General features: G+C 41.7%; 12 non-coding genes across 12 annotated transcripts; all 12 read left to right on the top strand.

Moving 5' to 3' along the window:
* The first annotated feature begins 734 nt into the window (after window positions 1-734).
* Window positions 735-806, top strand: trnam-cau (transfer RNA methionine (anticodon CAU)). Its single transcript has one exon. It is a non-coding gene; the product is annotated as a tRNA-Met (tRNA).
* Window positions 807-2,756: 1,950 nt separating this feature from the next.
* Window positions 2,757-2,829, top strand: trnar-ccu (transfer RNA arginine (anticodon CCU)). Its single transcript has one exon. It is a non-coding gene; the product is annotated as a tRNA-Arg (tRNA).
* Window positions 2,830-2,836: 7 nt separating this feature from the next.
* On the top strand, window positions 2,837-2,908 carry trnam-cau (transfer RNA methionine (anticodon CAU)). Its single transcript has one exon. It is a non-coding gene; the product is annotated as a tRNA-Met (tRNA).
* A 3,081-nt stretch (window positions 2,909-5,989) lies between these two features.
* Window positions 5,990-6,061, top strand: trnam-cau (transfer RNA methionine (anticodon CAU)). Its single transcript has one exon. It is a non-coding gene; the product is annotated as a tRNA-Met (tRNA).
* A 979-nt stretch (window positions 6,062-7,040) lies between these two features.
* On the top strand, window positions 7,041-7,112 carry trnam-cau (transfer RNA methionine (anticodon CAU)). The gene has a single exon. It is a non-coding gene; the product is annotated as a tRNA-Met (tRNA).
* A 2,030-nt stretch (window positions 7,113-9,142) lies between these two features.
* On the top strand, window positions 9,143-9,214 carry trnam-cau (transfer RNA methionine (anticodon CAU)). The gene has a single exon. It is a non-coding gene; the product is annotated as a tRNA-Met (tRNA).
* Window positions 9,215-10,193: 979 nt separating this feature from the next.
* On the top strand, window positions 10,194-10,265 carry trnam-cau (transfer RNA methionine (anticodon CAU)). The gene has a single exon. It is a non-coding gene; the product is annotated as a tRNA-Met (tRNA).
* A 979-nt stretch (window positions 10,266-11,244) lies between these two features.
* Window positions 11,245-11,316, top strand: trnam-cau (transfer RNA methionine (anticodon CAU)). The gene has a single exon. It is a non-coding gene; the product is annotated as a tRNA-Met (tRNA).
* Window positions 11,317-13,346: 2,030 nt separating this feature from the next.
* On the top strand, window positions 13,347-13,418 carry trnam-cau (transfer RNA methionine (anticodon CAU)). The gene has a single exon. It is a non-coding gene; the product is annotated as a tRNA-Met (tRNA).
* A 1,950-nt stretch (window positions 13,419-15,368) lies between these two features.
* trnar-ccu (transfer RNA arginine (anticodon CCU)) lies at window positions 15,369-15,441 on the top strand. Its single transcript has one exon. It is a non-coding gene; the product is annotated as a tRNA-Arg (tRNA).
* A 7-nt stretch (window positions 15,442-15,448) lies between these two features.
* On the top strand, window positions 15,449-15,520 carry trnam-cau (transfer RNA methionine (anticodon CAU)). Its single transcript has one exon. It is a non-coding gene; the product is annotated as a tRNA-Met (tRNA).
* Window positions 15,521-18,601: 3,081 nt separating this feature from the next.
* trnam-cau (transfer RNA methionine (anticodon CAU)) lies at window positions 18,602-18,673 on the top strand. Its single transcript has one exon. It is a non-coding gene; the product is annotated as a tRNA-Met (tRNA).
* The last annotated feature ends 753 nt before the right edge of the window (window positions 18,674-19,426 follow it).

The raw sequence follows: 19,426 nt of genomic DNA, 5'->3' as shown, positions 1-19,426 counted from the left end.
TCCCTTTCAAGAAAGTGAATGAAAATGGTGCTCGACAAGATGTTTAGAAGTAGACCTGGAAATTTCAAAACTTAAAAGCATGTTTGCCAAGCTGATATGTTCATATGCTTGTACAAAAGATCTGCCAATTCCCTTGAGCCATGAGGTTGATTTGCTGACAACAGATGGCGTGATGACAAGGGGTAATGTCGAGAGATGTGTTACATTGGCCTATCTTATCAAAGATCTCTTGCTGAATCTTCTCCAGGACCTCCAGACTTCTACATATTTGGCCAAAAGAGGTGACGCGGAACAACGTGTGTATTTTTCAAATGTCACTGGATGTCAAAGATTGGGTGAAAGGGAAACTGAAATCCAGAAAGATTGAAAATACAAAAGATCTGCTAAGTCCCCTGCTCAGTGGGTGAAAGGGAAACTGAAATTCATAATGATTGAAATGACAAAATATCTGCTAATTCCCTTCAGCTATGGTCGTGTTTGCACAAAGCAGTACAGAAACAAAATTGAGTTGAAGCATTGTACTGACTTTTCATTTTTCTGTCTCTCAGGTGTCTGACTAGAACAGACTGTACTGAGAACAGAGCCCTCTGATATATTCCAGAAGTATAGGTTGCGTTCATCGTGGGTACTGGACATCCGCAAGCTTTAGCAAGAGCCCCAGTGGCCTAATGGATAAGGCACTGGACTCCTAAGCCAGGGATTGTGGGTTTGAGTCCCATCTGGGGTTCTGGGAAAGCAGAGTGGCGCAGCGGAAGCGTGCTGGGCCCATAACCCAGAGGTCGATGGATCGAAACCATCCTCTGCTAAGTCAGCTTTAGTCCTAAAAAAGCATTCCTTTAGTCCAAAAATAGCACACCTTTCAATGTCAGAGGGGTGTGAGTCAAAAATTGATAGAAAGCCTCTAAAGACAGGGTGAATTCACTCTATAGCATTTCTTTCAATGTTTTAATTTAATGAAACTCTTCAAGGCACTTCATGCTTCACTCTAGCAAATCCCAATAGACACTCAAAATAACCTACAAATTCAAGCTTGTGTTGTAAAAAATTTAAGTCCCTTTCAAGAAAGTGAATGAAAATGGTGCTCGACAAGATGTTTAGAAGTAGACCTGGAAATTTCAAAACTTAAAAGCATGTTTGCCAAGCTGATATGTTCATATGCTTGTACAAAAGATCTGCCAATTCCCTTGAGCCATGAGGTTGATTTGCTGATAACAGATGGCGTGATGACAAGGGGTAATGTCGAGAGATGTGTTACATTGGCCTATCTTATCAAAGATCTCTTGCTGAATCTTCTCCAGGACCTCCAGACTTCTACATATTTGGCCAAAAGAGGTGACGCGGAACAACGTGTGGATTTTTCAAGTGTCACTGGATGTCAAAGATTGGGTGAAAGGGAAACTGAAATCCAGAAAGATTGAAAATACAAAAGATCTGCTAAGTCCCCTGCTCAGTGGGTGAAAGGGAAACTGAAATTCATAATGATTGAAATGACAAAAGATCTGCTAATTCCCTTCAGCTATGGTCGTGTTTGCACAAAGCAGTACAGAAACAAAATTGAGTTGAAGCATTGTACTGACTTTTCATTTTTCTGTCTCTCAGGTGTCTGACTAGAACAGACTGTACTGAGAACAGAGCCCTCTGATATATTCCAGAAGTATAGGTTGCGTTCATCGTGGGTACTGGACATCCGCAAGCTTTAGCAAGAGCCCCAGTGGCCTAATGGATAAGGCACTGGACTCCTAAGCCAGGGATTGTGGGTTTGAGTCCCATCTGGGGTTCTGGGAAAGCAGAGTGGCGCAGCGGAAGCGTGCTGGGCCCATAACCCAGAGGTCGATGGATCGAAACCATCCTCTGTTAAGTCAGCTTTAGTCCTAAAAAAGCATTCCTTTAGTCCAAAAATAGCACACCTTTCAATGTCAGAGGGGTGTGAGTCAAAAATTGATAGAAAGCCTCTAAAGACAGGGTGAATTCACTCTATAGCATTTCTTTCAATGTTTTAATTTAATGAAACTCTTCAAGGCACTTCATGCTTCACTCTAGCAAATCCCAATAGACACTCAAAATAACCTACAAATTCAAGCTTGTGTTGTAAAAAATTTAAGTCCCTTTCAAGAAAGTGAATGAAAATGGTGCTCGACAAGATGTTTAGAAGTAGACCTGGAAATTTCAAAACTTAAAAGCATGTTTGCCAAGCTGATATGTTCATATGCTTGTACAAAAGATCTGCCAATTCCCTTGAGCCATGAGGTTGATTTGCTGATAACAGATGGCGTGATGACAAGGGGTAATGTCGAGAGATGTGTTACATTGGCCTATCTTATCAAAGATCTCTTGCTGAATCTTCTCCAGGACCTCCAGACTTCTACATATTTGGCCAAAAGAGGTGACGCGGAACAACGTGTGGATTTTTCAAGTGTCACTGGATGTCAAAGATTGGGTGAAAGGGAAACTGAAATCCAGAAAGATTGAAAATACAAAAGATCTGCTAAGTCCCCTGCTCAGTGGGTGAAAGGGAAACTGAAATTCATAATGATTGAAATGACAAAAGATCTGCTAATTCCCTTCAGCTATGGTCGTGTTTGCACAAAGCAGTACAGAAACAAAATTGAGTTGAAGCATTGTACTGACTTTTCATTTTTCTGTCTCTCAGGTGTCTGACTAGAACAGACTGTACTGAGAACAGAGCCCTCTGATATATTCCAGAAGTATAGGTTGCGTTCATCGTGGGTACTGGACATCCGCAAGCTTTAGCAAGAGCCCCAGTGGCCTAATGGATAAGGCACTGGCCTCCTAAGCCAGGGATTGTGGGTTCGAGTCCCGTCTGGGGTGCTGGGAAAGCAGAGTGGCGCAGCGGAAGCGTGCTGGGCCCATAACCCAGAGGTCGATGGATCGAAACCATCCTCTGCTAAGTCAGCTTTAGTCCTAAAAAAGCATTCCTTTAGTCCAAAAATAGCACACCTTTCAATGTCAGAGGGGTGTGAGTCAAAAATTGATAGAAAGCCTCTAAAGACAGGGTGAATTCACTCTATAGCATTTCTTTCAATGTTTTAATTTAATGAAACTCTTCAAGGCACTTCATGCTTCACTCTAGCAAATCCCAATAGACACTCAAAATAACCTACAAATTCAAGCTTGTGTTGTAAAAAATGTAAGTCCCTTTCAAGAAAGTGAATGAAAATGGTGCTCGACAAGATGTTTAGAAGTAGACCTGGAAATTTCAAAACTTAAAAGCATGTTTGCCAAGTTGATATGTTCATATGCTTGTACAAAAGATCTGCTAATTCCCTTGAGCCATGAGGTTGATTTGCTGACAACAGATGGCGTGATGACAAGGGGTAATGTCGAGAGATGTGTTACACTGGCCTATCTTATCAAAGATCTCTTGCTGAATCTTCTCCAGGACCTCCAGACTTCTACATATTTGGCCAAAAGAGGTGACGCGGAACAACGTGTGTATTTTTCAAATGTCACTGGATGTCAAAGATTGGGTGAAAGGGAAACTGAAATCCAGAAAGATTGAAAATACAAAAGATCTGCTAAGTCCCCTGCTCAGTGGGTGAAAGGGAAACTGAAATTCATAATGATTGAAATGACAAAAGATCTGCTAATTCCCTTCAGCTATGGTCGTGTTTGCTCAAAGCAGTACAGAAACAAAATTGAGTTGAAGCATTGTACTGACTTTTCATTTTTCTGTCTCTCAGGTGTCTGACTAGAATAGACTGTACTGAGAACAGAGCCCTCTGATATATTCCAGAAGTATAGGTTGCGTTCATCGTGGGTACTGGACATCCGCAAGCTTTAGCAAGAGCCCCAGTGGCCTAATGCATAAGGCACTGGCCTCCTAAGCCAGGGAATGTGGGTTCGAGTCCCATCTGGGGTGCTGGGAAAGCAGAGTGGCGCAGCGAAAGCGTGCTGGGCCCATAACCCAGAGGTCGATGGATCGAAACCATCCTCTGCTAAGTCAGCTTTAGTCCTAAAAAAGCATTCCTTTAGTCCAAAAATAGCACACCTTTCAATGTCAGAGGGGTGTGAGTCAAAAATTGATAGAAAGCCTCTAAAGACAGGGTGAATTCACTCTATAGCATTTCTTTCAATGTTTTAATTTAATGAAACTCTTCAAGGCACTTCATGCTTCACTCTAGCAAATCCCAATAGACACTCAAAATAACCTACAAATTCAAGCTTGTGTTGTAAAAAATTTAAGTCCCTTTCAAGAAAGTGAATGAAAATGGTGCTCGACAAGATGTTTAGAAGTAGACCTGGAAATTTCAAAACTTAAAAGCATGTTTGCCAAGTTGATATGTTCATATGCTTGTACAAAAGATCTGCCAATTCCCTTGAGCCATGAGGTTGATTTGCTGACAACAGATGGCGTGATGACAAGGGGTAATGTCGAGAGATGTGTTACACTGGCCTATCTTATCAAAGATCTCTTGCTGAATCTTCTCCAGGACCTCCAGACTTCTACATATTTGGCCAAAAGAGGTGACGCGGAACAACGTGTGTATTTTTCAAATGTCACTGGATGTCAAAGATTGGGTGAAAGGGAAACTGAAATCCAGAAAGATTGAAAATACAAAAGATCTGCTAAGTCCCCTGCTCAGTGGGTGAAAGGGAAACTGAAATTCATAATGATTGAAATGACAAAAGATCTGCTAATTCCCTTCAGCTATGGTCGTGTTTGCTCAAAGCAGTACAGAAACAAAATTGAGTTGAAGCATTGTACTGACTTTTCATTTTTCTGTCTCTCAGGTGTCTGACTAGAATAGACTGTACTGAGAACAGAGCCCTCTGATATATTCCAGAAGTATAGGTTGCGTTCATCGTGGGTACTGGACATCCGCAAGCTTTAGCAAGAGCCCCAGTGGCCTAATGCATAAGGCACTGGCCTCCTAAGCCAGGGAATGTGGGTTCGAGTCCCATCTGGGGTGCTGGGAAAGCAGAGTGGCGCAGCGAAAGCGTGCTGGGCCCATAACCCAGAGGTCGATGGATCGAAACCATCCTCTGCTAAGTCAGCTTTAGTCCTAAAAAAGCATTCCTTTAGTCCAAAAATAGCACACCTTTCAATGTCAGAGGGGTGTGAGTCAAAAATTGATAGAAAGCCTCTAAAGACAGGGTGAATTCACTCTATAGCATTTCTTTCAATGTTTTAATTTAATGAAACTCTTCAAGGCACTTCATGCTTCACTCTAGCAAATCCCAATAGACACTCAAAATAACCTACAAATTCAAGCTTGTGTTGTAAAAAATTTAAGTCCCTTTCAAGAAAGTGAATGAAAATGGTGCTCGACAAGATGTTTAGAAGTAGACCTGGAAATTTCAAAACTTAAAAGCATGTTTGCCAAGCTGATATGTTCATATGCTTGTACAAAAGATCTGCCAATTCCCTTGAGCCATGAGGTTGATTTGCTGACAACAGATGGCGTGATGACAAGGGGTAATGTCGAGAGATGTGTTACATTGGCCTATCTTATCAAAGATCTCTTGCTGAATCTTCTCCAGGACCTCCAGACTTCTACATATTTGGCCAAAAGAGGTGACGCGGAACAACGTGTGGATTTTTCAAATGTCACTGGATGTCAAAGATTGGGTGAAAGGGAAACTGAAATCCAGAAAGATTGAAAATACAAAAGATCTGCTAAGTCCCCTGCTCAGTGGGTGAAAGGGAAACTGAAATTCATAATGATTGAAATGACAAAATATCTGCTAATTCCCTTCAGCTATGGTCGTGTTTGCACAAAGCAGTACAGAAACAAAATTGAGTTGAAGCATTGTACTGACTTTTCATTTTTCTGTCTCTCAGGTGTCTGACTAGAACAGACTGTACTGAGAACAGAGCCCTCTGATATATTCCAGAAGTATAGGTTGCGTTCATCGTGGGTACTGGACATCCGCAAGCTTTAGCAAGATCCCCAGTGGCCTAATGTATAAGGCACTGGCCTCCTAAGCCAGGGATTGTGGGTTCGAGTCCCATCTGGGGTTCTGGGAAAGCAGAGTGGCGCAGCGGAAGCGTGCTGGGCCCATAACCCAGAGGTCGATGGATCGAAACCATCCTCTGCTAAGTCAGCTTTAGTCCTAAAAAAGCATTCCTTTAGTCCAAAAATAGCACACCTTTCAATGTCAGAGGGGTGTGAGTCAAAAATTGATAGAAAGCCTCTAAAGACAGGGTGAATTCACTCTATAGCATTTCTTTCAATGTTTTAATTTAATGAAACTCTTCAAGGCACTTCATGCTTCACTCTAGCAAATCCCAATAGACACTCAAAATAACCTACAAATTCAAGCTTGTGTTGTAAAAAATGTAAGTCCCTTTCAAGAAAGTGAATGAAAATGGTGCTCGACAAGATGTTTAGAAGTAGACCTGGAAATTTCAAAACTTAAAAGCATGTTTGCCAAGTTGATATGTTCATATGCTTGTACAAAAGATCTGCTAATTCCCTTGAGCCATGAGGTTGATTTGCTGACAACAGATGGCGTGATGACAAGGGGTAATGTCGAGAGATGTGTTACACTGGCCTATCTTATCAAAGATCTCTTGCTGAATCTTCTCCAGGACCTCCAGACTTCTACATATTTGGCCAAAAGAGGTGACGCGGAACAACGTGTGTATTTTTCAAATGTCACTGGATGTCAAAGATTGGGTGAAAGGGAAACTGAAATCCAGAAAGATTGAAAATACAAAAGATCTGCTAAGTCCTCTGCTCAGTGGGTGAAAGGGAAACTGAAATTCATAATGATTGAAATGACAAAAGATCTGCTAATTCCCTTCAGCTATGGTCGTGTTTGCACAAAGCAGTACAGAAACAAAATTGAGTTGAAGCATTGTACTGACTTTTCATTTTTCTGTCTCTCAGGTGTCTGACTAGAATAGACTGTACTGAGAACAGAGCCCTCTGATATATTCCAGAAGTATAGGTTGCGTTCATCGTGGGTACTGGACATCCGCAAGCTTTAGCAAGAGCCCCAGTGGCCTAATGCATAAGGCACTGGCCTCCTAAGCCAGGGAATGTGGGTTCGAGTCCCATCTGGGGTGCTGGGAAAGCAGAGTGGCGCAGCGGAAGCGTGCTGGGCCCATAACCCAGAGGTCGATGGATCGAAACCATCCTCTGCTAAGTCAGCTTTAGTCCTAAAAAAGCATTCCTTTAGTCCAAAAATAGCACACCTTTCAATGTCAGAGGGGTGTGAGTCAAAAATTGATAGAAAGCCTCTAAAGACAGGGTGAATTCACTCTATAGCATTTCTTTCAATGTTTTAATTTAATGAAACTCTTCAAGGCACTTCATGCTTCACTCTAGCAAATCCCAATAGACACTCAAAATAACCTACAAATTCAAGCTTGTGTTGTAAAAAATTTAAGTCCCTTTCAAGAAAGTGAATGAAAATGGTGCTCGACAAGATGTTTAGAAGTAGACCTGGAAATTTCAAAACTTAAAAGCATGTTTGCCAAGTTGATATGTTCATATGCTTGTACAAAAGATCTGCCAATTCCCTTGAGCCATGAGGTTGATTTGCTGACAACAGATGGCGTGATGACAAGGGGTAATGTCGAGAGATGTGTTACACTGGCCTATCTTATCAAAGATCTCTTGCTGAATCTTCTCCAGGACCTCCAGACTTCTACATATTTGGCCAAAAGAGGTGACGCGGAACAACGTGTGTATTTTTCAAATGTCACTGGATGTCAAAGATTGGGTGAAAGGGAAACTGAAATCCAGAAAGATTGAAAATACAAAAGATCTGCTAAGTCCCCTGCTCAGTGGGTGAAAGGGAAACTGAAATTCATAATGATTGAAATGACAAAAGATCTGCTAATTCCCTTCAGCTATGGTCGTGTTTGCTCAAAGCAGTACAGAAACAAAATTGAGTTGAAGCATTGTACTGACTTTTCATTTTTCTGTCTCTCAGGTGTCTGACTAGAACAGACTGTACTGAGAACAGAGCCCTCTGATATATTCCAGAAGTATAGGTTGCGTTCATCGTGGGTACTGGACATCCGCAAGCTTTAGCAAGAGCCCCAGTGGCCTAATGCATAAGGCACTGGCCTCCTAAGCCAGGGAATGTGGGTTCGAGTCCCATCTGGGGTGCTGGGAAAGCAGAGTGGCGCAGCGAAAGCGTGCTGGGCCCATAACCCAGAGGTCGATGGATCGAAACCATCCTCTGCTAAGTCAGCTTTAGTCCTAAAAAAGCATTCCTTTAGTCCAAAAATAGCACACCTTTCAATGTCAGAGGGGTGTGAGTCAAAAATTGATAGAAAGCCTCTAAAGACAGGGTGAATTCACTCTATAGCATTTCTTTCAATGTTTTAATTTAATGAAACTCTTCAAGGCACTTCATGCTTCACTCTAGCAAATCCCAATAGACACTCAAAATAACCTACAAATTCAAGCTTGTGTTGTAAAAAATTTAAGTCCCTTTCAAGAAAGTGAATGAAAATGGTGCTCGACAAGATGTTTAGAAGTAGACCTGGAAATTTCAAAACTTAAAAGCATGTTTGCCAAGCTGATATGTTCATATGCTTGTACAAAAGATCTGCCAATTCCCTTGAGCCATGAGGTTGATTTGCTGACAACAGATGGCGTGATGACAAGGGGTAATGTCGAGAGATGTGTTACATTGGCCTATCTTATCAAAGATCTCTTGCTGAATCTTCTCCAGGACCTCCAGACTTCTACATATTTGGCCAAAAGAGGTGACGCGGAACAACGTGTGGATTTTTCAAATGTCACTGGATGTCAAAGATTGGGTGAAAGGGAAACTGAAATCCAGAAAGATTGAAAATACAAAAGATCTGCTAAGTCCCCTGCTCAGTGGGTGAAAGGGAAACTGAAATTCATAATGATTGAAATGACAAAATATCTGCTAATTCCCTTCAGCTATGGTCGTGTTTGCACAAAGCAGTACAGAAACAAAATTGAGTTGAAGCATTGTACTGACTTTTCATTTTTCTGTCTCTCAGGTGTCTGACTAGAACAGACTGTACTGAGAACAGAGCCCTCTGATATATTCCAGAAGTATAGGTTGCGTTCATCGTGGGTACTGGACATCCGCAAGCTTTAGCAAGATCCCCAGTGGCCTAATGTATAAGGCACTGGCCTCCTAAGCCAGGGATTGTGGGTTCGAGTCCCATCTGGGGTTCTGGGAAAGCAGAGTGGCGCAGCGGAAGCGTGCTGGGCCCATAACCCAGAGGTCGATGGATCGAAACCATCCTCTGCTAAGTCAGCTTTAGTCCTAAAAAAGCATTCCTTTAGTCCAAAAATAGCACACCTTTCAATGTCAGAGGGGTGTGAGTCAAAAATTGATAGAAAGCCTCTAAAGACAGGGTGAATTCACTCTATAGCATTTCTTTCAATGTTTTAATTTAATGAAACTCTTCAAGGCACTTCATGCTTCACTCTAGCAAATCCCAATAGACACTCAAAATAACCTACAAATTCAAGCTTGTGTTGTAAAAAATGTAAGTCCCTTTCAAGAAAGTGAATGAAAATGGTGCTCGACAAGATGTTTAGAAGTAGACCTGGAAATTTCAAAACTTAAAAGCATGTTTGCCAAGTTGATATGTTCATATGCTTGTACAAAAGATCTGCTAATTCCCTTGAGCCATGAGGTTGATTTGCTGACAACAGATGGCGTGATGACAAGGGGTAATGTCGAGAGATGTGTTACACTGGCCTATCTTATCAAAGATCTCTTGCTGAATCTTCTCCAGGACCTCCAGACTTCTACATATTTGGCCAAAAGAGGTGACGCGGAACAACGTGTGTATTTTTCAAATGTCACTGGATGTCAAAGATTGGGTGAAAGGGAAACTGAAATCCAGAAAGATTGAAAATACAAAAGATCTGCTAAGTCCTCTGCTCAGTGGGTGAAAGGGAAACTGAAATTCATAATGATTGAAATGACAAAAGATCTGCTAATTCCCTTCAGCTATGGTCGTGTTTGCACAAAGCAGTACAGAAACAAAATTGAGTTGAAGCATTGTACTGACTTTTCATTTTTCTGTCTCTCAGGTGTCTGACTAGAATAGACTGTACTGAGAACAGAGCCCTCTGATATATTCCAGAAGTATAGGTTGCGTTCATCGTGGGTACTGGACATCCGCAAGCTTTAGCAAGAGCCCCAGTGGCCTAATGCATAAGGCACTGGCCTCCTAAGCCAGGGAATGTGGGTTCGAGTCCCATCTGGGGTGCTGGGAAAGCAGAGTGGCGCAGCGGAAGCGTGCTGGGCCCATAACCCAGAGGTCGATGGATCGAAACCATCCTCTGCTAAGTCAGCTTTAGTCCTAAAAAAGCATTCCTTTAGTCCAAAAATAGCACACCTTTCAATGTCAGAGGGGTGTGAGTCAAAAATTGATAGAAAGCCTCTAAAGACAGGGTGAATTCACTCTATAGCATTTCTTTCAATGTTTTAATTTAATGAAACTCTTCAAGGCACTTCATGCTTCACTCTAGCAAATCCCAATAGACACTCAAAATAACCTACAAATTCAAGCTTGTGTTGTAAAAAATTTAAGTCCCTTTCAAGAAAGTGAATGAAAATGGTGCTCGACAAGATGTTTAGAAGTAGACCTGGAAATTTCAAAACTTAAAAGCATGTTTGCCAAGCTGATATGTTCATATGCTTGTACAAAAGATCTGCCAATTCCCTTGAGCCATGAGGTTGATTTGCTGACAACAGATGGCGTGATGACAAGGGGTAATGTCGAGAGATGTGTTACATTGGCCTATCTTATCAAAGATCTCTTGCTGAATCTTCTCCAGGACCTCCAGACTTCTACATATTTGGCCAAAAGAGGTGACGCGGAACAACGTGTGTATTTTTCAAATGTCACTGGATGTCAAAGATTGGGTGAAAGGGAAACTGAAATCCAGAAAGATTGAAAATACAAAAGATCTGCTAAGTCCCCTGCTCAGTGGGTGAAAGGGAAACTGAAATTCATAATGATTGAAATGACAAAATATCTGCTAATTCCCTTCAGCTATGGTCGTGTTTGCACAAAGCAGTACAGAAACAAAATTGAGTTGAAGCATTGTACTGACTTTTCATTTTTCTGTCTCTCAGGTGTCTGACTAGAACAGACTGTACTGAGAACAGAGCCCTCTGATATATTCCAGAAGTATAGGTTGCGTTCATCGTGGGTACTGGACATCCGCAAGCTTTAGCAAGAGCCCCAGTGGCCTAATGGATAAGGCACTGGACTCCTAAGCCAGGGATTGTGGGTTTGAGTCCCATCTGGGGTTCTGGGAAAGCAGAGTGGCGCAGCGGAAGCGTGCTGGGCCCATAACCCAGAGGTCGATGGATCGAAACCATCCTCTGCTAAGTCAGCTTTAGTCCTAAAAAAGCATTCCTTTAGTCCAAAAATAGCACACCTTTCAATGTCAGAGGGGTGTGAGTCAAAAATTGATAGAAAGCCTCTAAAGACAGGGTGAATTCACTCTATAGCATTTCTTTCAATGTTTTAATTTAATGAAACTCTTCAAGGCACTTCATGCTTCACTCTAGCAAATCCCAATAGACACTCAAAATAACCTACAAATTCAAGCTTGTGTTGTAAAAAATTTAAGTCCCTTTCAAGAAAGTGAATGAAAATGGTGCTCGACAAGATGTTTAGAAGTAGACCTGGAAATTTCAAAACTTAAAAGCATGTTTGCCAAGCTGATATGTTCATATGCTTGTACAAAAGATCTGCCAATTCCCTTGAGCCATGAGGTTGATTTGCTGATAACAGATGGCGTGATGACAAGGGGTAATGTCGAGAGATGTGTTACATTGGCCTATCTTATCAAAGATCTCTTGCTGAATCTTCTCCAGGACCTCCAGACTTCTACATATTTGGCCAAAAGAGGTGACGCGGAACAACGTGTGGATTTTTCAAGTGTCACTGGATGTCAAAGATTGGGTGAAAGGGAAACTGAAATCCAGAAAGATTGAAAATACAAAAGATCTGCTAAGTCCCCTGCTCAGTGGGTGAAAGGGAAACTGAAATTCATAATGATTGAAATGACAAAAGATCTGCTAATTCCCTTCAGCTATGGTCGTGTTTGCACAAAGCAGTACAGAAACAAAATTGAGTTGAAGCATTGTACTGACTTTTCATTTTTCTGTCTCTCAGGTGTCTGACTAGAACAGACTGTACTGAGAACAGAGCCCTCTGATATATTCCAGAAGTATAGGTTGCGTTCATCGTGGGTACTGGACATCCGCAAGCTTTAGCAAGAGCCCCAGTGGCCTAATGGATAAGGCACTGGACTCCTAAGCCAGGGATTGTGGGTTTGAGTCCCATCTGGGGTTCTGGGAAAGCAGAGTGGCGCAGCGGAAGCGTGCTGGGCCCATAACCCAGAGGTCGATGGATCGAAACCATCCTCTGTTAAGTCAGCTTTAGTCCTAAAAAAGCATTCCTTTAGTCCAAAAATAGCACACCTTTCAATGTCAGAGGGGTGTGAGTCAAAAATTGATAGAAAGCCTCTAAAGACAGGGTGAATTCACTCTATAGCATTTCTTTCAATGTTTTAATTTAATGAAACTCTTCAAGGCACTTCATGCTTCACTCTAGCAAATCCCAATAGACACTCAAAATAACCTACAAATTCAAGCTTGTGTTGTAAAAAATTTAAGTCCCTTTCAAGAAAGTGAATGAAAATGGTGCTCGACAAGATGTTTAGAAGTAGACCTGGAAATTTCAAAACTTAAAAGCATGTTTGCCAAGCTGATATGTTCATATGCTTGTACAAAAGATCTGCCAATTCCCTTGAGCCATGAGGTTGATTTGCTGATAACAGATGGCGTGATGACAAGGGGTAATGTCGAGAGATGTGTTACATTGGCCTATCTTATCAAAGATCTCTTGCTGAATCTTCTCCAGGACCTCCAGACTTCTACATATTTGGCCAAAAGAGGTGACGCGGAACAACGTGTGGATTTTTCAAGTGTCACTGGATGTCAAAGATTGGGTGAAAGGGAAACTGAAATCCAGAAAGATTGAAAATACAAAAGATCTGCTAAGTCCCCTGCTCAGTGGGTGAAAGGGAAACTGAAATTCATAATGATTGAAATGACAAAAGATCTGCTAATTCCCTTCAGCTATGGTCGTGTTTGCACAAAGCAGTACAGAAACAAAATTGAGTTGAAGCATTGTACTGACTTTTCATTTTTCTGTCTCTCAGGTGTCTGACTAGAACAGACTGTACTGAGAACAGAGCCCTCTGATATATTCCAGAAGTATAGGTTGCGTTCATCGTGGGTACTGGACATCCGCAAGCTTTAGCAAGAGCCCCAGTGGCCTAATGGATAAAGCACTGGCCTCCTAAGCCAGGGATTGTGGGTTTGAGTCCCATCTGGGGTTCTGGGAAAGCAGAGTGGCGCAGCGGAAGCGTGCTGGGCCCATAACCCAGAGGTCGATGGATCGAAACCATCCTCTGCTAAGTCAGCTTTAGTCCTAAAAAAGCATTCCTTTAGTCCAAAAATAGCACACCTTTCAATGTCAGAGGGGTGTGAGTCAAAAATTGATAGAAAGCCTCTAAAGACAGGGTGAATTCACTCTATAGCATTTCTTTCAATGTTTTAATTTAATGAAACTCTTCAAGGCACTTCATGCTTCACTCTAGCAAATCCCAATAGACACTCAAAATAACCTACAAATTCAAGCTTGTGTTGTAAAAAATTTAAGTCCCTTTCAAGAAAGTGAATGAAAATGGTGCTCGACAAGATGTTTAGAAGTAGACCTGGAAATTTCAAAACTTAAAAGCATGTTTGCCAAGCTGATATGTTCATATGCTTGTACAAAAGATCTGCCAATTCCCTTGAGCCATGAGGTTGATTTGCTGATAACAGATGGCGTGATGACAAGGGGTAATGTCGAGAGATGTGTTACATTGGCCTATCTTATCAAAGATCTCTTGCTGAATCTTCTCCAGGACCTCCAGACTTCTACATATTTGGCCAAAAGAGGTGACGCGGAACAACGTGTGGATTTTTCAAGTGTCACTGGATGTCAAAGATTGGGTGAAAGGGAAACTGAAATCCAGAAAGATTGAAAATACAAAAGATCTGCTAAGTCCCCTGCTCAGTGGGTGAAAGGGAAACTGAAATTCATAATGATTGAAATGACAAAAGATCTGCTAATTCCCTTCAGCTATGGTCGTGTTTGCACAAAGCAGTACAGAAACAAAATTGAGTTGAAGCATTGTACTGACTTTTCATTTTTCTGTCTCTCAGGTGTCTGACTAGAACAGACTGTACTGAGAACAGAGCCCTCTGATATATTCCAGAAGTATAGGTTGCGTTCATCGTGGGTACTGGACATCCGCAAGCTTTAGCAAGAGCCCCAGTGGCCTAATGGATAAGGCACTGGACTCCTAAGCCAGGGATTGTGGGTTTGAGTCCCATCTGGGGTTCTGGGAAAGCAGAGTGGCGCAGCGGAAGCGTGCTGGGCCCATAACCCAGAGGTCGATGGATCGAAACCATCCTCTGTTAAGTCAGCTTTAGTCCTAAAAAAGCATTCCTTTAGTCCAAAAATAGCACACCTTTCAATGTCAGAGGGGTGTGAGTCAAAAATTGATAGAAAGCCTCTAAAGACAGGGTGAATTCACTCTATAGCATTTCTTTCAATGTTTTAATTTAATGAAACTCTTCAAGGCACTTCATGCTTCACTCTAGCAAATCCCAATAGACACTCAAAATAACCTACAAATTCAAGCTTGTGTTGTAAAAAATTTAAGTCCCTTTCAAGAAAGTGAATGAAAATGGTGCTCGACAAGATGTTTAGAAGTAGACCTGGAAATTTCAAAACTTAAAAGCATGTTTGCCAAGCTGATATGTTCATATGCTTGTACAAAAGATCTGCCAATTCCCTTGAGCCATGAGGTTGATTTGCTGATAACAGATGGCGTGATGACAAGGGGTAATGTCGAGAGATGTGTTACATTGGCCTATCTTATCAAAGATCTCTTGCTGAATCTTCTCCAGGACCTCCAGACTTCTACATATTTGGCCAAAAGAGGTGACGCGGAACAACGTGTGGATTTTTCAAGTGTCACTGGATGTCAAAGATTGGGTGAAAGGGAAACTGAAATCCAGAAAGATTGAAAATACAAAAGATCTGCTAAGTCCCCTGCTCAGTGGGTGAAAGGGAAACTGAAATTCATAATGATTGAAATGACAAAAGATCTGCTAATTCCCTTCAGCTATGGTCGTGTTTGCACAAAGCAGTACAGAAACAAAATTGAGTTGAAGCATTGTACTGACTTTTCATTTTTCTGTCTCTCAGGTGTCTGACTAGAACAGACTGTACTGAGAACAGAGCCCTCTGATATATTCCAGAAGTATAGGTTGCGTTCATCGTGGGTACTGGACATCCGCAAGCTTTAGCAAGAGCCCCAGTGGCCTAATGGATAAGGCACTGGCCTCCTAAGCCAGGGATTGTGGGTTCGAGTCCCGTCTGGGGTGCTGGGAAAGCAGAGTGGCGCAGCGGAAGCGTGCTGGGCCCATAACCCAGAGGTCGATGGATCGAAACCATCCTCTGCTAAGTCAGCTTTAGTCCTAAAAAAGCATTCCTTTAGTCCAAAAATAGCACACCTTTCAATGTCAGAGGGGTGTGAGTCAAAAATTGATAGAAAGCCTCTAAAGACAGGGTGAATTCACTCTATAGCATTTCTTTCAATGTTTTAATTTAATGAAACTCTTCAAGGCACTTCATGCTTCACTCTAGCAAATCCCAATAGACACTCAAAATAACCTACAAATTCAAGCTTGTGTTGTAAAAAATGTAAGTCCCTTTCAAGAAAGTGAATGAAAATGGTGCTCGACAAGATGTTTAGAAGTAGACCTGGAAATTTCAAAACTTAAAAGCATGTTTGCCAAGTTGATATGTTCATATGCTTGTACAAAAGATCTGCTAATTCCCTTGAGCCATGAGGTTGATTTGCTGACAACAGATGGCGTGATGACAAGGGGTAATGTCGAGAGATGTGTTACACTGGCCTATCTTATCAAAGATCTCTTGCTGAATCTTCTCCAGGACCTCCAGACTTCTACATATTTGGCCAAAAGAGGTGACGCGGAACAACGTGTGTATTTTTCAAATGTCACTGGATGTCAAAGATTGGGTGAAAGGGAAACTGAAATCCAGAAAGATTGAAAATACAAAAGATCTGCTAAGTCCCCTGCTCAGTGGGTGAAAGGGAAACTGAAATTCATAATGATTGAAATGACAAAAGATCTGCTAATTCCCTTCAGCTATGGTCGTGTTTGCTCAAAGCAGTACAGAAACAAAATTGAGTTGAAGCATTGTACTGACTTTTCATTTTTCTGTCTCTCAGGTGTCTGACTAGAATAGACTGTACTGAGAACAGAGCCCTCTGATATATTCCAGAAGTATAGGTTGCGTTCATCGTGGGTACTGGACATCCGCAAGCTTTAGCAAGAGCCCCAGTGGCCTAATGCATAAGGCACTGGCCTCCTAAGCCAGGGAATGTGGGTTCGAGTCCCATCTGGGGTGCTGGGAAAGCAGAGTGGCGCAGCGAAAGCGTGCTGGGCCCATAACCCAGAGGTCGATGGATCGAAACCATCCTCTGCTAAGTCAGCTTTAGTCCTAAAAAAGCATTCCTTTAGTCCAAAAATAGCACACCTTTCAATGTCAGAGGGGTGTGAGTCAAAAATTGATAGAAAGCCTCTAAAGACAGGGTGAATTCACTCTATAGCATTTCTTTCAATGTTTTAATTTAATGAAACTCTTCAAGGCACTTCATGCTTCACTCTAGCAAATCCCAATAGACACTCAAAATAACCTACAAATTCAAGCTTGTGTTGTAAAAAATTTAAGTCCCTTTCAAGAAAGTGAATGAAAATGGTGCTCGACAAGATGTTTAGAAGTAGACCTGGAAATTTCAAAACTTAAAAGCATGTTTGCCAAGTTGATATGTTCATATGCTTGTACAAAAGATCTGCCAATTCCCTTGAGCCATGAGGTTGATTTGCTGACAACAGATGGCGTGATGACAAGGGGTAATGTCGAGAGATGTGTTACACTGGCCTATCTTATCAAAGATCTCTTGCTGAATCTTCTCCAGGACCTCCAGACTTCTACATATTTGGCCAAAAGAGGTGACGCGGAACAACGTGTGTATTTTTCAAATGTCACTGGATGTCAAAGATTGGGTGAAAGGGAAACTGAAATCCAGAAAGATTGAAAATACAAAAGATCTGCTAAGTCCCCTGCTCAGTGGGTGAAAGGGAAACTGAAATTCATAATGATTGAAATGACAAAAGATCTGCTAATTCCCTTCAGCTATGGTCGTGTTTGCTCAAAGCAGTACAGAAACAAAATTGAGTTGAAGCATTGTACTGACTTTTCATTTTTCTGTCTCTCAGGTGTCTGACTAGAATAGACTGTACTGAGAACAGAGCCCTCTGATATATTCCAGAAGTATAGGTTGCGTTCATCGTGGGTACTGGACATCCGCAAGCTTTAGCAAGAGCCCCAGTGGCCTAATGCATAAGGCACTGGCCTCCTAAGCCAGGGAATGTGGGTTCGAGTCCCATCTGGGGTGCTGGGAAAGCAGAGTGGCGCAGCGAAAGCGTGCTGGGCCCATAACCCAGAGGTCGATGGATCGAAACCATCCTCTGCTAAGTCAGCTTTAGTCCTAAAAAAGCATTCCTTTAGTCCAAAAATAGCACACCTTTCAATGTCAGAGGGGTGTGAGTCAAAAATTGATAGAAAGCCTCTAAAGACAGGGTGAATTCACTCTATAGCATTTCTTTCAATGTTTTAATTTAATGAAACTCTTCAAGGCACTTCATGCTTCACTCTAGCAAATCCCAATAGACACTCAAAATAACCTACAAATTCAAGCTTGTGTTGTAAAAAATTTAAGTCCCTTTCAAGAAAGTGAATGAAAATGGTGCTCGACAAGATGTTTAGAAGTAGACCTGGAAATTTCAAAACTTAAAAGCATGTTTGCCAAGCTGATATGTTCATATGCTTGTACAAAAGATCTGCCAATTCCCTTGAGCCATGAGGTTGATTTGCTGACAACAGATGGCGTGATGACAAGGGGTAATGTCGAGAGATGTGTTACATTGGCCTATCTTATCAAAGATCTCTTGCTGAATCTTCTCCAGGACCTCCAGACTTCTACATATTTGGCCAAAAGAGGTGACGCGGAACAACGTGTGGATTTTTCAAATGTCACTGGATGTCAAAGATTGGGTGAAAGGGAAACTGAAATCCAGAAAGATTGAAAATACAAAAGATCTGCTAAGTCCCCTGCTCAGTGGGTGAAAGGGAAACTGAAATTCATAATGATTGAAATGACAAAATATCTGCTAATTCCCTTCAGCTATGGTCGTGTTTGCACAAAGCAGTACAGAAACAAAATTGAGTTGAAGCATTGTACTGACTTTTCATTTTTCTGTCTCTCAGGTGTCTGACTAGAACAGACTGTACTGAGAACAGAGCCCTCTGATATATTCCAGAAGTATAGGTTGCGTTCATCGTGGGTACTGGACATCCGCAAGCTTTAGCAAGAGCCCCAGTGGCCTAATGCATAAGGCACTGGCCTCCTAAGCCAGGGAATGTGAGTTCGAGTCCCATCTGGGGTGCTGGGAAAGCAGAGTGGCGCAGCGGAAGCGTGCTGGGCCCATAACCCAGAGGTCGATGGATCGAAACCATCCTCTGCTAAGTCAGCTTTAGTCCTAAAAAAGCATTCCTTTAGTCCAAAAATAGCACACCTTTCAATGTCAGAGGGGTGTGAGTCAAAAATTGATAGAAAGCCTCTAAAGACAGGGTGAATTCACTCTATAGCATTTCTTTCAATGTTTTAATTTAATGAAACTCTTCAAGGCACTTCATGCTTCACTCTAGCAAATCCCAATAGACACTCAAAATAACCTACAAATTCAAGCTTGTGTTGTAAAAAATGTAAGTCCCTTTCAAGAAAGTGAATGAAAATGGTGCTCGACAAGATGTTTAGAAGTAGACCTGGAAATTTCAAAACTTAAAAGCATGTTTGCCAAGTTGATATGTTCATATGCTTGTACAAAAGATCTGCTAATTCCCTTGAGCCATGAGGTTGATTTGCTGACAACAGATGGCGTGATGACAAGGGGTAATGTCGAGAGATGTGTTACACTGGCCTATCTTATCAAAGATCTCTTGCTGAATCTTCTCCAGGACCTCCAGACTTCTACATATTTGGCCAAAAGAGGTGACGCGGAACAACGTGTGTATTTTTCAAATGTCACTGGATGTCAAAGATTGGGTGAAAGGGAAACTGAAATCCAGAAAGATTGAAAATACAAAAGATCTGCTAAGTCCTCTGCTCAGTGGGTGAAAGGGAAACTGAAATTCATAATGATTGAAATGACAAAAGATCTGCTAATTCCCTTCAGCTATGGTCGTGTTTGCACAAAGCAGTACAGAAACAAAATTGAG

This window comes from Brachyhypopomus gauderio, unplaced genomic scaffold, assembly GCF_052324685.1.
Source record: "Brachyhypopomus gauderio isolate BG-103 unplaced genomic scaffold, BGAUD_0.2 sc194, whole genome shotgun sequence".
NCBI classification, from domain to species: Eukaryota; Metazoa; Chordata; class Actinopteri; order Gymnotiformes; family Hypopomidae; genus Brachyhypopomus; species Brachyhypopomus gauderio.
Note: the sequence above shows the minus strand (reverse complement) of the source record. Positions and strands in the feature narration are given on the sequence as shown.